Source organism: Ailuropoda melanoleuca, chromosome 2 (assembly GCF_002007445.2).
Source record: "Ailuropoda melanoleuca isolate Jingjing chromosome 2, ASM200744v2, whole genome shotgun sequence".
Taxonomy (NCBI): domain Eukaryota; kingdom Metazoa; phylum Chordata; class Mammalia; order Carnivora; family Ursidae; genus Ailuropoda; species Ailuropoda melanoleuca.
The window spans coordinates 136,764,302-136,779,279 of NC_048219.1; the positions used below are offsets into that span (position 1 = coordinate 136,764,302).

The 14,978-nt window shown below is 37.6% G+C and overlaps 1 protein-coding gene across 15 annotated transcripts in view; it reads left to right on the top strand.

The window, feature by feature from the left end:
- Window positions 1-14,978, top strand: part of B3GALT1 (beta-1,3-galactosyltransferase 1) — a 341,427-nt gene that overhangs the window by 127,701 nt on the left and 198,748 nt on the right. For 2 of the 15 annotated variants that reach the window (XM_034654686.1, XM_034654688.1), the window contains exon 2: window positions 6,988-7,194. The exons of the other annotated variants lie outside the window; for them this stretch is intronic. The gene's annotated coding sequence lies outside the window, so the exon portion shown is untranslated. The remainder of the gene's footprint in view (window positions 1-6,987; window positions 7,195-14,978) is intronic. 15 annotated transcript variants of the gene reach the window in all.

Here is a 14,978-nt window from a genome sequence, read left to right on the forward strand (position 1 = left end):
ATCTAGGATTTTGCTTGCAACACTCCTATTGATCAGCTGTAGAAAGTGAAGCAAGTTACATTTTGGCCTTTGATTTCCTGGCCTGAGTAACCCTGTTCTAACATTCTATAGTTTTTTAATTCCATTGGCCTGCCTGTGGTGAGAGCAAGGAGGTATGCTTAGTTAATATTTTTACAAGCTTAAATTTCTAATTAAGACATAAGCTTTGCATATGCTTAAAAATGATTAGATGCAAGAAATATCCACAGGATACCAAATAAGAAGTGTTCCAGGACAAAATGTTATCTCTGGGAGAGATAAGATATAAAGTTGCATATTGCAAACATTGATGGGCCATTGTATATACAATTGGACCTAAGACATGTCATGCTGCAAAGTTTCTTATTTTCACAGTATCTTACTAGGTATCTAATACCTAGCTTATCTGTGATGTGAGAGTTGATCTATATTTTAGTAATTTGTTTTCATTTTTAATTTAAACTCTGAGGCTTACTGAACTAATTTATTTTTAAATATCAAGCAAGAAACCTGTAAAGATTATTCAGTCAAAACAGAAACAGATTAAAGAAAGAAAGCCTATTCTTTTGGGTAACTTCTTCAAGCATTGTTTATTCATAAAAATTTGTAAATAAATTGACATTCCATGTTTATTTGCTCACCTATTACTGGCTTAATTCAATCTGGGAGCTATATATTAAACAATGACTGTAGTTTTAGATAGACAGATAGAGGGATAGATAGTATTATGGTTAATCAGCTTCCCACTAACTTATTCTCATGTACCAATACACTTCAAAAAAAAAAGTCCAGTACTGCCTTTTTTTAAAAAAAAAAAATTAGGTTATGTAATCTTTCTTTGGACTGTCTGTGTATAAGTGATCTATCACTCCTCTGCCTTGATGATCAAAAGAAGTAATTTAGTTGACGTCCAGATCATTGAAGAATTAGCTGGTCCCTGCATATAACACTTCAGTTCCACACTCTCTCGATATCAAACCACTAAGATCCCATTAGGAGAAATAGTGTGACATGTGAAAGAAAATGAAAGAAAACTTCTTTTGAGGTTACCTAGGAGACAGTGTAATTTAATTTGCTTAAAAAAATCATTTAAGACTAAATGATGGATGAGAATATTATTTGTCAGCATTGTACAGGCAATAGTTTTATATAATATAATGTTCCACATATCTCTGTAGATGCATTCTTTTGATTTAAGCAGTGTGTTGTGAGTTGTGCCAAGCGGTTATAAAATATTTACCTGACTGTAGAAGATATTTTTTCCCTTAGATAAAGTTGACCTCACACCCTCCACTTCTGGAATGCTACCTCAGGCTGTCACCAAAACTGGACGAGAGATACACCATACAGTGATCCTCAGTGCCATCGCTGTGCATATGGATTTTCCTTGGATCACACAGTTTTTCAGGCAGATCTGCTTTAAATACTAATTATGGCATGTTACCTATGCTTTTCTTTTCTACTCCCATTGAAGGCCTTGAAATATATATTTTTTTCTCCTATGCCTTTTATTTTTAAACTATCAGCTGTCCTGCTATATAAAATTCTGATACACTATGTCAAAAAGATCTTTAATTCACTTGTTTTACTATAAGTTTGATCGATTTCCCCCCAGAATCAACTCTCTTGATTAGCTGGATTGACATTGTGCAGACCAAAAGTCATAAATTAGTGCCCCTTGAACCCGTTGCATCCCACAGATGTCTTTTTTTCCCACTTAACAGTATTATCAAAAAATTGAATTAGATGCCTGCATTACAAAGTGGAGGAGATTTCATACAAATATTCTAGATTTCTGGCTTCTCTCCAATGTGCCCCAATCTTCTTATTCCAAAGCTTACAGCTGGCTCAGTTTACTCATTTCCATTGCAGCATGGTCTCCATGGGCTTTTGAGCTTTGGACCTCTGACCTAGACAGATCTATTATCCCATAAATGAACATTTTGGACAAATTATTGACCTAATATTTCACAAAATTTTATATAATGAACTCAGCAATAGTCTGAACATCTTTGGTAATATTATACCTGACCTTTCTATCTATTCAAATTCTACCTATCCATAAAGCCATTTCAAAATGAATTTCCTCCATTAACTTTTTCCTTATCCCAACCCTAATCAACACTAATTGAACACTTAACAAATGAAAGATATTGGAGTAAGGGCTGAAATACAGAGATAAAAAATACAAGATGTGCCCTCAAAGCATGCTTGTAGTTCAGTAGAAAAGACAGTTATCTGACAGAATAACTGCAATAATATATTATCAGCACTATTTTAATAATAGCCATCAACTATGGAATATTCTAAGTGCAAGGCAAGCTGCCAGTGTGCATATGTGTATCCACTGTCTCTACTTTGCCATTGCCACTTGCTCTTCAAACCACTCCAAGTCAGTCCAGAGTCTACACTACTCTACCGAAACAACTCTGCCTAAGACTATCAACTGTCTCCATCCTCCTAAATCAATTCCTAATCAGATTAGATGACCAGGTGGCAAGTTAATATTCTGTTTCACAGTCTCCTCATCTGTAAAATTATGACACTATCAGGATCCACCTTATATGATTGTATGAGATAATTCAAGTGAGGATGTGTTGTATGGGATATTGTGAGGATTGTATGGGAAAATCCATGTAAACTCTTAAAATAATGTTTGGCTGATGATGAGGGTACAAACGCATTAGCTTTTATTATGATGATGATTACTGTTAAATTATTACTCTCCTACAATTACTAGTCATTTTTTCAGCAGTATTTGACACAAATGGGTATTCCCTTCTTTTTGAAACACTTTCTTCCCTTGGTTTGCCTTTCCTCATGTCACGCTCTCCTGGTTTCCCTGTAATGTAACTGGCCTTCATTTTCTTTGCTGGTTCCTTGTCCTTGCGAGACCTGCAAATATTAGAATGCTCCAGAGCTTGGTATGGGCCTCCTTCTCCTCCTTCTCTTTTCTGTGTACCCCTCTCTGTTGTAATCATATCTAATCCATGGCTTTAGAGGCCATCTATGTTCTAATGACTATAACATATCACCATCCTGACTTGCCCCTAAACCCTAGGCATGCATAATCCAAGTGTCTTCTCAACATATCTATCAGGCGTCTCCAACTTGAACTCTTGATTCACTTCACACATCTGTTTTCCTATTTTGACTCTTTCTCCAGAGGGTCCGTTCTCCATAAAGCAGCAGAATGATTTATTTTTTTAAGTTCAAATCATTCGATGCATCTCTGTTGGTTGGCTGATTTCTGTGAGCACCATCTAGTTTGCTGATATCCCTGCTGGCGCGTGACAGCTACTTACTCACTGCAGACTCAGGGAGGCAAAATTCAGCAGCAATCACTGCTTCCAACTACTGCCTGGATTTATCACTTGCTGCCAGAATTCCAGAATAAAAAAGGAGTGATAATTACCAAAGATGATTCACCATCAGAGGCTCTACCCAGGGATTTTATTTTGCCCTGAGAACTAGTGAATCTAAGGCTATATCTTATTTTGTATTCATGTACCATAAAAACAGCTGGTGTAAAGAGTGAAGAATTCAGAGGACAAATCACTTGTTAGATTATGTTTATTAGACTAAGTAGTTGATTTAACATCATTATCTTATTGCCTTGTTAGATTAATGTGGTGTAAATACAGCCCATCAGAAGACAAACCTTCTTTCAGTGACTCTCAAACTTTTCCTTCCTGAGACCTTCTTTCAAGTGGCTGCTGTCCTTGACACCTGAGCTGAAATGGCACTCATCACGTTGTGCTCGCTTTCCCCGTTTTATTTGTCTTCTTATTCATTATATATTGATTTGTTGAGCTGTTTGTCACTGCAGTTGTTGTGGTGGTTGTTGTTTTACCTGTCACTTTCCTCAAGAATAGAAGCTCCACAGGAAGAGGGGCTTCATATGTTGTGCTCCTATGATATGCCCAGCACCTAAAACATTCACTCATATTAAGCATGCAATAAATAGGTATGCAAACACATAAATGAGTGAATGCTATTAATGTGTAAAGTGAAAAACCAAATGAGTGCTGTCAAAGAGCTCATCCTGCAACATTTCTCCACATAGAAGACTCTGAGTCTATAGTTATGTGAAAGGATATAAGGAACATTCCATTATAGACTTGGTTGGAACTGCAGTTTACTTACACTACATTTTAAACATGTCTTATAAACCATGGAATGGATTAGATTATATGAAAGTAATTCCTCAGCTAGTAAGCTTTGTGTATATACCATTTCTGAAATTCTCAGTTACAAAGAAAATATAAAACAATTGTACGTTAAATCTGTCTTTGAGATTTAAGGGGAAATGATTTATCTACATTAAGAATAAGAAGTTCAAAGCTTATCCTCTACTCTTTGTTGGTGACTTAAATATCATTGGTCTATTGTCTCTTTATTTTGGCTGCTATGAATGGCATTTATATGTGGTACGTAATACAATTGGGACTGGATCAAAATCCATGATAGCCATGGTTTATAACATTGCCCATCTATTGGCATTGCTGGCCAGGGAGGTGCACTGGCATGACTTGTAACATCATGTCCCCTTCTCTTGTAAAATATTAGAGGCAAGAAAAGAAAAAGTGTGAAATTAAAGTTGCCTATGGAGAATTGGGGTGATCATACTGAAACCTGAATTTGGAATGCTGACCTAGGCAAGTGTTGACAGAAAAAGAGAAAGGAAGAAAAAAGCAACAATGCCAAATTACTCATGTTTTATACAAACCTGCCGTTCCCCACAGTTATTATGCTAAGTGGAAGAGATCCCCACACATACCTAACTCTTCCAAATATAACACATTCTCCTTTTCATGAGGTGCATATGATTGAACTTTATCTGTTTACAAGTATATAAGGTGTAGGTAACTGGCAGTGTATTTACATAGTTCTGAGAACCTCAGGTACCATGTGTAGACTGGTCTGTTTTATCATAGAAGTCATCTATGGTTCTATATATAGTATCATGTCATCTGCAGATAGTGAAAGTTTTACTTCTTCCTTACCAATCTGGATACCTTTTATTTCTTTGTCTTGTCTGATTGCTGTGGCTAGGACTTCCAGTACTATGTTTAATAAAAGTGGTGAGAGTGGGGCAAAAGCAAAGAAGTTATCTATGGTTGTAGTTCTTGGTACAAAGTGAACTAGAAGACTGAAGCAGTTGTTTTGAATTGTCTTGTCTTTACCTTGATCTCTCTTTCATGTATACACCCTGCCAATGACTGCAAATTGGGTGGGATTATCTGTGTGGGAAAAAGAGAGGAAAGGATCAAAATAGAACCTAAAACTGAAGTGTAAAATAAGATAAAAAAGCAAAAAATAACCACTAGAGTCCAAGGTCACAGTTCTGAAGGTGGTGTTTAGAAGTGTTAACAATAGTTTTTTATTGTTTTTTTAAGTTTCAAAGTCATTTTATTCAGAATTTTGTGTTTGCTTCCTGAGTCAATAAATACCATACAAAACAATGTAAAAATGGCTACCATTTTCTCTCCCCTGCTCCCCCTACCTGGGGACAATCCCCTGGACCATTTAACTCACAGGTTCTCCAGATTTGGTCCAGCAAGTGAGATTGAGTGATGCTCAATAGCCCCTTGAATCAAAAAAATATATTTTTATCATGTTGATTATTTGTTTTGATACTGGCAGGAGGAGGCAGCCCTTGGAATGCCATTGGAATGCCAATTGTGGAGTGAATCCGTCAAAAGTCAGAAAGTCAGATCTAAAATAAGGATGTGTATGAATGAGTTTAATTGAAATGTTTCAGATGAGAGAACAAGTTCTTATTGGTAGGAAACAAACAAACAAGAAGTCCTTATTATCTGGTTAAATGAAAGAGGGGGAGACTATTTTCTAGACTTGAAAGGAGTACCACCATTGATTTGACTTCCATCATTCTCTGAGGACCCTGTACCCCAAGTAACTAAAGGAAATATCTTTCAGGATCACCTATTGGGCTGATCTTAAAAAAATATTTTACTGGCTTTTATTCTAATATATTCCTAATAGATTTTCTCTTGCACTTCCACACAGGAGCCTTCTTTCTAGAATTTACCATATTGATTTTGTTATCTAAGCTTTAGCACCATTCATACTCAGAGCCATGTTCACCTAAAGTGCTTAATTGCAACTGAATATTTACTGGAGGAAGTTTGAAACTTCACTTTCAGAATATTTTCCAATATGTTTCCCATTTATTCTGAGTACAGAACTACAGAGAGCACTAGGCCAACTGCTTTCTTTATCTTCCACTATAATCAACTCTTCTTGTTATCGTTAAGCAAACTCCTATTGAAGCGGGTAAGGTTTAAGGGGCTGACTTGAATTGGATTCAGCCATCCATTGCTGTTTAGGAAAGGCTGCCTGCAGAAATGACCACTGAATGCTCATCACCCTCATTTATTTTTCATGGTTCTTCTGGATCTTTTCTAGCAATACTCAAAAAAAAAGGGGGGGGGAGAAAGAAATTACCATAATGAAACATAATGTTTAAAATTCTTAGCAATGTTTTGCATACATTCTTCTCTAAAAAGTCACTAACAGCTTTTTGGGGAAGCAGGGTGATGCAGACAAGGTATAGTATTTAACTATCAAATTATGAGCTCAGAAGGGGAAAGCTGTGGACATTATCCGCAACCACAGGCACCACTACACTGAGAACTAAATTGTCTACAAGTTTGTTAAGGCTTCCGTGGTTTTAAAAGTGTTTGTACTTGTTCTACCTTCGGCCACTACCAGTAAAAATTTAAAACTGGGGCCTTGTAGCAGTTGTGAAATATCTGTGTGATTTACCCTCAGGAGAATGGTTTCAAAAACTATAAATGAAAATGCAGAAATATCTTGTGGGTAAATTACATCTGCCTGGATTCCCTTCCAATTAAAGGGTTTTCTGTATCTTCTCTGATAAGTCACGGAATGTTAAAGTTGGAAGAAAGCTTAGAGATTATCTCTTTTGACTCCTTCTTATTACAGAAAGGCACCTGAGGCTTGGTGAAAAGAAATGGTTTGGTGCAAAGAGTGCATTAAATTTCCCAAGGATAAATTGTGAGAAGCTGCTACAACCTCCGTGAGAGTCACCACAGGCCTGCGAGCAGTTCTAAGAGGACCAGGCAGGTTGGGGAAGGAAATAGAAGGCCTCCTTGCTTCAGACTCTTTGGTCTCTCATGGGAAGGACCTGAGGTACCTGCCACACTTGCTGAACCTGTTTTCTTGCTCAGAAAGGGGAGCTCTTCTGTGGAGTGGGGGGAGCAAGAGGGAACTGTTTTACTATTACTGTTTCCCCCACAACTCCCATCTTCTTCTAGTCCCTGACCACTTCCCGTTTTCTTTGTCTGACACCCTCCCCCACCCCCAATAGCTGCTGACCCAGCTGACGCTACCTTTTTGTGAGTTCCTATTTTCTGGAATCTTTTCTTTGTTTCCCAATTCAACCTCATCCACCAACACATGATCCAATTAAATCCATCACCACAGCAGTAGAAAATCAGATACTTGTAAAAATGCATTCAGCAAAAAAATCTGAATTGGCACAGTTCTTGAAGCCATTCATTCAATGAGGGTAAGTGAGGACCCACTCAGCCTTGTAAGAAGAAAAAGAAAGAAACATGGCAAGGAAAGAAAGGAATAGCATTATGCTGGTCAGTGATCATTTGTAAGCTGAATGTCATACTTTTCTGACAGTGAATTGTGAAAGGTGGTACATTTTATTAGCAGATTTGTATGGGATCTTTTTGCATCATTGATAGGAGCTTAATACCAAAATTTGATTTTTGTCTTCTCTTGATTCACTCAATAGGAGTTGTTGTGCCGCTGGGTCTTGAGAAATTTTCTAGAGATCTCATCTTTGAAAGCATAAGTGTACAGTTCATTTGTCTTAGTTTAGTTGGTCTTATTGTGTTGCTTTTGACACTCAGAATCCTTATCTCATGTTTTATACTGGAAAACTGCTTTTAATAGAATTTTTTTTTCAAGACCCTGCCAGATAAGCCGGCTTACAATTGGACACGAACCTTCTCAACTACACTCAATGTACATCTCAGGGAGAAAGTGGCAATGTTCTACTTGAAGACACCCCACACAGCTTGAATAATGGGGCAAATAGGGACCACAAACACATTTATGCATAAATTTTTCTGAAAATTCAACTAGACTGTATACATTTGAGTTTATATTTCCTACATGGCTCATATTTCTTACAGCATCAAGCACAGTCTTACACAGAAGACTTCCCCTAAGTCCTCAGACCTGAGCTGAGCTGGGCATGAACAGGAAAGAAGGGAAGCTGAGGAAGCAGCAGCTTACTTCCTGGTAGCACTCCTCTGCATCTCATTGTACATCTCTTTCTCTTCATCCTTCTAGTTGGCATACACGAATGCAAGAGGACAGGTCAAGAGTCCCTCCATTAAATAATGATTTAAAATACTATTTAAGTCATTTATCTACAGCTCTCTGAAACCCTTTGGGGGAGTACTAGAAGTGGTCAAGCAATGGCTTACAAATCTGTATCTCCTAACCTGGATTCTCTCTTACTGTCCTGTCCTGAATATTTACACTACAGGAAATCTCCACCCTGATGTGCTCCTGGGACCTCAAACTCTGAGTGTTCAGTTGCACTCATTGTTCATGCCCCAAATCTTGTTCTTTTTCCCCAATCACTCCAATTTTGACAGTATTTCCACCGTCCTTCTAGTTTTTCATCTTACAAACCTTGGAATCATCTGATAATTTTTCAGCTCTAATTCACCTTTTATGGTTATCGGCCACTAAGTTTTGTGTCTATATAATTGTTTTCTTTTAATCTCAGTGTAACCATCCTATCCCCATGATAATCTTTCCTGAATTACCATCAAAACCTGACAATCAGTCGTCTTTCTGTTGTGTTCTTCCATGTTTTCAATTCATCGTGAATACAATTAAATTTATCTTCTAAAAATCTGCTTTTCTAATATCATAGCCTTGCTCACAATCCTCTAATGAATCCCATCTAGGGTAATATTCAAACTCTTCACACCAGCATTCAAGACCTGCATTTCTTTAGTCCTAAGCTACATATCCATTCTTAGTTTCTTTCCCTGTACAACATAAACTATTACACTTAACAGAGTCGTCACTGTCTCATCTATCCTCCCTGCCATGTCCATCTCATTCTGCTCCTTACTTGCAAGTAATGTTTCTACTCATCCCATCTGTGACCAATGTCTACCCACTCCTTAGAATACAATATAAATCCCTGTACCATATGAAATATTCTCACTCTTCTTTAAGCCACACTAATTTATACATTCCCCTTGTATTCACCAGTGAAGGCATCTCACTCTGGGCTTTTCTTTCTTGGGAGGCTTTTGATTACTGATTCAATCTCTTTATTTGTTATAGGTCTGTTCAGATTTTCTATTTCTCCTTGAGCTAAGTTAGTAGTTTTCATGTTTCTTGGATCTCTTACTTTCTTTAATCACATTTTATTTTTCCTTCTATCTTCAGAGGTTAAATAAAGCTGGAGGCCAAAGGAAAAATGTTCCCCTTTTGAAAGTAAATCTAAATGTAAATACATAAACTAGAGTTAAGTCTGTTTCCTCACCAAAACTAACTAAATGAGACAAGAAAATGTCTCTACCTCCCATATAATGAATTGCCCTTAATTATATGTTTCTATGTTTTAAAACAAAATTCCTAAGGAAAACAGGTGTTAGGTTTGACCTCTCAAAGCCTTTCTAGATCTATTTTTTTCTAGAAAGCTAAATTGCCCTGAGACTCTAAGTGAGAAGAATACTCAGCATTTTATCCAGTGAACTTTTGCTGGGAAACTCACAATCCAATTGCTCCCATCCTCTTGTCATGTTGCTTTTTCTGGAAATTGTGTATCAGCTTTCTATGCGTTTTCAAACATATTACTAGAAGAGCAGAAAAAGGGTGTGTGTGTGTGTGTGTGTGTGTAAAAAGAAAGTAAAATAACCACTTTATTTGTGATTATTTGTCACTCTAATAGGAAGTAGCGTTTAGTCAGGATAGTATTACCCACACCCCAAAATGTCTTCTGATCTAAACTATATCTCTATTGCTTTCTCTATGTAACTAGTACTTCTTGTAATCTGATCACCTCAATTATCTTTTAGTCTGGGTAGTCAGCATAGATAATTCTGTTCCTCCAGGGGAAAGAGAAACACTGCTGAAACATACACACACACACACACACACACAAACACCAGCTGCTTCTCCAAGTTCATTACTCAATAAGTATTTATTGAACACCTACTATGTGTGATGCATATATTATGTGGGACTACAAGTACATACTTTGAACAAAGCAGGCTTGTCTTGTCAAAGATTCAGGTCATGATTCCTTTTGTCAAAGATCCAGTTCATGAGAATCCTACTTTTATCACGTGCAGAGTTCAGGAGTGCAGTTGAACAAAACAGTTGGAGGCTCATACACCAGTAGAAGTTAAATGGTAATTCAGCAATGACCCCAGAGCTTCTGCTGCCCAGGAAACATTTAATGGTGTTACCCAGGAAGTATCATGACACTGTACAAAGGGGCATCTGTTTGCAACTCTAACCTCAACAAAGAAGCAATTCTTCTTGCCAAAGGGACTAGAATAAATCCTTTCCCTTTGCCCCAGCACGCCCCACACCACTGATCCAGCAGAGAATGCGGAATGCTCACAATAGACAGAAGGCTGCAGGATCAACCAAACCAACAAGAGCCACACCAGGGGTTAACAAGGAAAGTAGGAAGCCAACACTTTGCTGAGCATATTGGGGGAAGCAAAACCGTGAAGCCATTGATGCAGTCTTTTCCCAACACGATCTCCACAGCCAAGTGTAAGATAATCTACCAACAGCTCAAAATGCAGAAATGAGGAAGCAGCTGATCTCAGAACAGACACCCTGGGAAAAGAGTGGCCCTGACTACAGAAAAGAACATCAGCAGAGCCAAGGCTGGACAAGCTTGTTCCTGCTTTAGTGATGTGAAATTGTGGCTAGACCCAGCATTGAATTCCAGCTTTGCCACTCTCCTGCTGTGACATTGTGTGAGTCACTGAACCCCCCTGAAGCTTAGATTTTTTGCCTGTAAAACAAGCTTCCAAGATTGTGAGAATTAGAGAAAATGAATATAAAGTAGATATTCAATAAGTGACAGCTACTTTTATTTTGAAGCATGTATTCAGTCATCACAAATGAATCCCTTGATCCTCCTCTTAAAGTTCCAACAGGCCTTTTGCTGTTGAGTCTCATGTCAGATGTGGATGCTTGCTTGACAGATGCCTTTTAAATGGCTTATTTGTGCCAAAATGTGGTACATGTGCTGATGCCCATATCACGTATTGGTTATATTTTTCTGTCTCTTTCACATCTCCTACCTCTGTCCCCATTATACTAGAAGCTCTTTGGTATCAGACCCACATCTCCTTCATCTTTGTTCCCAGTCATGTCATACTTTTTATACATAGTAGGTACTCGATACAATTTAATACATGTGTGCCTCTCCTCTATCATTTTGTGCCATATTTTCATACATTTTTCACTTGAAAAGCCAGATCATAAGAAAAGCAAAGTAGTTTATTATGCATTTGTGTATGAACATGTGTATTTATGTACATGCCTGTGTCTGTGTCTATGTGTGGAAAATGGGAAACCATCTTACCACCTTCGTTAATAGCTGGGTGTTTGCACACACTAAGGATTTGTGGAGAATACCTCTTCTATTTATTGAAGGGAATGCCTACAAATGGGACTTTTAAAAATATTTATATATATTAAATGATAATAATAGTAAATGTATATGAAGAAGACTGCTATGCTTCAAAAATAAAATGCAGCTGGGGCGCCTGGGTGGCACAGCGGTTAAGCATCTGCCTTCGGCTCAGGGCGTGATCCCGGCGTTATGGGATCGACCCACATCGGGCTCTTCCTCTATGAGGCCTGCTTCTTCCTCTCCCACTCCCCCTGCTTGTGTTCCCTCTCTCGCTGGCTCTCTCTATCTCTGTCGAATAAAGAAATTAAAAGAATCTTTAAAAAAAAAAAAAACGCAACCATTTAATCTCTGTGACTACGTATGTATTTATGATCTGAAAAGTACTTAATACAAGTAGGTCTAAAAAGATTAGGATTCAAAACAGCAGACAGTTACTCAATTATCGCCAATGTGGACATTCACCATTGTGCCTCATTTTCTATTCATTGTTGCTAATTTTAGTCTTCAGGCTCACATATAGCAATTTTAAAACTCCAAAAATTCCATGAGCTCTTTTGTTAAAACCCAGCCTCACTTGTGGTGATCTCACTGTTAATTATTTTTTAATAAGTAGCTTTACTCCAGCATCCAGAACCTGTTTGAGCTGCCAACGTTAAAAGATAGAAACTACAGAAAGAGCAACAATATGTCTCTGGAATTACATAATTATCAAGCTTATGAAATACAAAGGCTTTAGAAGTCAGCAGGCTCAGCTTCCCTCCCCAACGTCTCACATGCTCTACCAGGTGATTCACAGGAGATGTGACAGGCTTGGCCTCCAAACAGGTGTTCCCGGTAGCTGACCAGTGCTTACATGCAGTATTGAGGGCCAATGCTTGAGTCTCCCTGAAACTACATGAATGAAAGTATAGAAACTATTTGAGTAGTCAAAATCTGGGTGTGCCACTACTGCCATTGCCCTTGTGGGAGTTCATCAGCTGCCTCCGTCTAGTCCCTCCTTGCCCAGTTCATCACTACCCCCAGCTTTCCAAGGCCCACGCCATGAGTTCTTGGAGGCTTATGAGTGATTATCCTGGGCCACTGAATGACAGCTATCTACAGATGGCAGATACAACTTAAGACTTTCTCATTTGTGGGGTTGGTGGGCAAGTTCTTGGGAGGCACTCCTGCGGGGCCATAAACGGGATGCACAGGCCGGTTACTTGGATGGACAGTAAATGGTAGTCAAGAATATGGTCTCTGGATTTAGGTTGGCTCGTTGACATCGTAGTTTCAGCACTTATTGGTTGTGTGATCTTGGACATTTCACTTTTTGTGTCTCTGTTTTCCTCTTTATAAAATGGAATTAATAATAATAGTACTTATTATAGGATTCTTATGAGGATTAAATGAATTCATACTCCTAACTCATGTAGACCACATGGTATTTAAGAAATACTTAATAACAATTCTAGCTATATTAACCTTGTCAAATAGAACTGAGAACACACCATATAGCTCCTTATTACCAGCTTCTGCCCTGTTGGCAAGCTGTGATGCTGGATCTTCAAGATGAACTCTGAGGTCTGACACTGTGAAATCTTTGTTAGTCTTTCTTTTTTTTTTAATTTTTTATTATGTTAGTCACCATACAGTATACAGTACATTCTTAGTTTTTGATGTAGTATTCCATTATTCGCTAGTTTTTCTGTCTCATCTCTCCCAGTCCAGGAATGAGTTGGAAGTGGGAGCTAAAAATTTACTCTGCAAGTCTGCATCAGAATTTTCTCTCTTCTACCTAGACCAACATTTTTTTTTCTTTTTTAACTTAAGATTTTATTTTTTTACTCTCAGGTCCTGTAATGACATCTTTCATATTCCTTCAGCACCAAGTAACTACCCACTAAATCAGTGATTAGTGCCTCTAATTGTCTGGGGAAGATAGAGAAGACCGCCATAGTAGAATGCTGAACAAATTCCATGAACAAAGGAAGGCAAAGGAAATTGGTTCCTATTCTTGGAAACAGTATTCTGTCATATATATCTGGAACTATATTTCTTGCCCAGAGATTTATGCTAATATCTTATTCAAACTTACTTAATCCTAAAAAAAATTTTACCATACTCAATGAGATACACAAATCCCATTTGAATACATGTTTTTAAGTTAGAGCTTAAAACAAGCAAGAAGACTAACAAAGGCTACTTAGCTCTGTAATCTAGAAATCTCAACATTCAAGCCCAAGGCAGGCTGGTGTGCACTGTGATTTCATAATATAACTCAGGAGAGTAGAAATTATAAACTCAGTGGAAGAAGGTGAGCTTTCAAAAGTTCAAAAGAAGAGTAAAAGTCAAGAAATATTCCGTGCATTTGGCCTGGCCAAATCACTGTCTTTTGTTTCTCAACCACAAACTACAGTGACTAAATTTGATTATGCAGTCTTAAAAAATCATAATTTAGGTCCTGAAAATCAACGTATTGTTACACATGTATAAAAATTACAGAATCACATAGAAATAAAATACCACCTTAGTGAGGGAGCTCAGAAAATATATTTTGGGCACTGGAAATTTTATTTTGGGATGAGAACATGAGAATACATTTAAAATTGTTTATTGACATTTGGTAAATCATTTTTTTCCATTTTTTTTCTCTGCGTGGTACAGATGGGAAGCTAACATCTTCCAAAATCATTTCTCAGTTATACATATGTGTAAATTAGCCTGTGCAAATTACAAGTTTTCTTTGCTTTATTAAATCCTGTCAAAGCTGTTATTAAGACTGATTTTATATTGTCTAGTACTTGTGAAAATTGACAATGTAGGTTTGTGAGTTAGTCACTCCAAAAGTCTTCTAAATATCTGATCAATTGTCAGCAAAGTAATGAAAATGCCTGAGTATATAAATACCCATGCTTACACACCATTAACATTTTCATTCATATAAATACATTACTCATTTTAGAAAGATTCCCTACATTGGGACAGCCACTCTGGAGTTCCTGTCCCCCTGATAACACAGACAGTGAGTTTCACTGTAAGTTTAGATATGATAGACATGACAGTCTAGTGGACTTAGATAACCCTGCTGTCGTCCTCTATTCCCATCCCATAGACACTTTTTAGATTCACGTGAGGGAAGAACGTTAAGTTTTCTGAAACAGTAAAGATCTTCAGACTGACAAACCACTTACTGCTCTTCCTCCTACCCATAATTACCCCATTCAAATGGTGTCCTCTCTGTGTTATAATGGAGCCCAGTTTGAATCTGAGAAGTTAATCACTTGAA